The sequence below is a fragment of the Magnolia sinica genome, chromosome 8 (genome assembly GCF_029962835.1).
Source record: "Magnolia sinica isolate HGM2019 chromosome 8, MsV1, whole genome shotgun sequence".
Taxonomy (NCBI): Eukaryota; Viridiplantae; Streptophyta; class Magnoliopsida; order Magnoliales; family Magnoliaceae; genus Magnolia; species Magnolia sinica.
This window is the reverse complement of record NC_080580.1, coordinates 80,047,234-80,049,730: the sequence shown is the minus strand read 5'-3', so window position 1 is coordinate 80,049,730 and position 2,497 is coordinate 80,047,234. Positions and strand designations below refer to the sequence as shown.

Here is a 2,497-nt window from a genome sequence, read left to right as displayed (position 1 = left end):
TGAATGGCCCACCTGATGAGTATATGAATATAGAAGTTTTGGAGTATGATTACCATAGTCTCGATCACCTTTGAATGGGTTGGATTTGTATACACATGAAATCTAGGGAATTACGAGCAAGTTAGACAGCAACACAATCGCCTAACTAGTTTGTGCAGGAGACCTTAAAAAAATAAAAGAACTGAAGGCAGTTCAAATCCACACCTTGATTTCATTCACTTTAAAAGAAATGTCAGTATCAAATCCCTGTAGTACTTGCAAAGAAGATTCGAACTCGTCCGTCATACCCATTTTGGCCTAGACACCGAATCCCAGCACTTGTTAAGGTGTTTACTAATAAGACTCACCAGCCACCGGGGGATTCGGTGATGAAAAACAGACCAGGTATCAAATTTGTACAGGGTAATATTCCTGCAGATAAAAAAAGGGTGTAAGTTTGATTGACTTGTAATGAACAAAATCACTTGATCAAGTCAAATCAAATTGAGTCAGTCAATACTTGCAGCAAGCTAACTTGGGTTTCTCTAAAGCTGAAGGACCTAGTCAAAAGTACTTTTGCATTTTGATCAATAGCTCAAAAATTCAAAAGAGTACTCAAAGCCTAGATTAGTTAGTAGGGTAAAACAACAATCTGTAGCCATTTGAAAACCAGCCAATTGTGCTAAAATTGTTCACGTTATTGCAGAAGGCACAATACACCTCAGGATGCATGCTCACTCTGATTTCTCCATCAAACCAGCTCAAAATGGCATGTGTGCTCAATGTGCAATAGCTGAATTGAACTCATTATTTATTTGAGCTAGTGCCTACTCTGCTCTAGCATAAGCTTTATAGAGAAAGAAAGAAAAAAAAGTATCAGTCAAATAGTCGAGCATATTGTGGGCATGGAATTTACATAAAATGTGGACATCTGATTACTAAATGCATAGATAAAGAGCTTTGACAGAAGCTTCAATGTCCTCTACATCCAGCCTCACCTAAATGCTAAAGGTGTTTTACCTTTTCTAAAAGTGACTCTCTGTTTTGGTGTCCACCGTGCAGCTATAAATGCTAATTGCTACCATTGGCAGCAATGGGGTCTTTTACTCTTTGAACCCAACTCCAAATTTAAAAGAAAACACTTTGACTCAGTGATCAGTTAACTCAGTGAGTCATGGTGCTATGATGGCCTAACTACCAATTACTAATTAACAAACAGGGCAAGCATATTGGCCTAAATACTAATTAACAATGTCAGTTAACAAAGAATCATAAGCATAAACATTTAAAGAATAAATATCGAAATATATAAGAAAAAGAATGAGATTAAGTTCTCTGCTATTATCTACCATATCAAACCAGCTTTTGCAAGTGCTGGCTGTTTGAAGTTTCTTCAATTTGTTTATTATTTATCCTCACACAACTGTGTAATAATATTTACAAAATAATTAAATTAATTATTAGGTATGGGTTGAGTCAAGTAAAGATTTGCCTGGGTTGAGTCATGTAAAGACCCACATGAGTTGAGTCAACAAGACCCGGCTGAACATCGAATCTAAGTTCTTGAGTTTTTGAACATGTTAGAGTTTCTCTGATGGCAACTCACTATTAGGATTTTATAATGAGGATGGTGTTAGTAGCTTCCATTGGCCTTCCATGTATACTCAACAGTCCCATGAGTTATGTGATTTGACCTATTCTCAAAAATCCAAGTTTGACTTGGATTTTTTGTCATATCTTGGATTTTTATTTTTTATTTTTTTATTTTTTTTGTCACTAGGCAGTTAGCATGTGCATAAGCATGTATGGCTCACCCGATTTACCCTCAGATCAGCAAGCATGTGGACCACCACAAGTGTTTGGCAAATGCATTGAAGTGCTTCATGCAAGAGTGTATTTGAGGGACATGGAGGGAATTTCTGCTAAAGTTGAAACTCACTCTTTTTATGTAGTTTAGAAAAGCGGTGGGTATATGACCTGTTTGGCAGGTCCATGTGCATGCATAATTGTATGTGCCATGGTCTGATAATCATGCCGGTGTGGTTGTTGGATGGGCCACAGGTGTACAATAAAGTAGATGGTTAGAAGAAAACGACCAGCGGTCCACATTAAATGCATAGCATCGATGATTCTAATAGCTAGACCATCCTGTTTTTTCTAACCATGATGCATACAAAGTAGGACAGATCTGCATGAATGGCTTGGATTTCAAATGCACACGTTACATTGGCACGGGGCGAGAGTAGGATTGACAATCTTACTCTCATTGAGTATCCTCAGGAGGTCAAACAAGTTTCATTGAAACCTTTTTTTTTAAACAGTTGTATCATTGTAACTATACTTCAAATATTTTGACACCCAGATGACTGAATGACTGAATATCTCACTTTGTTGGAGTGTAATGACTGAATGCCACTGCCTATTTCACTCTAATTGTTGATTGTTTCATCTCTATTCTTCAACCTAATTGTGATTTTATTTCTATTTCTATAGCCGTGGTGAATGCAGAGATGCATGA

At 37.1% G+C, this 2,497-nt stretch overlaps 1 long non-coding RNA gene across 1 annotated transcript; it reads right to left on the bottom strand.

Annotated features, from left to right (window-relative positions):
* On the bottom strand, positions 1-1,468 carry LOC131253492 (uncharacterized). Its single transcript, XR_009175211.1, has 3 exons — positions 718-1,468; positions 205-411; positions 1-102 (listed from the first exon to the last, which is right to left on the bottom strand). It is a non-coding gene; the product is annotated as an uncharacterized LOC131253492 (long non-coding RNA).
* Between the last annotated feature and the right edge of the window lie 1,029 nt (positions 1,469-2,497).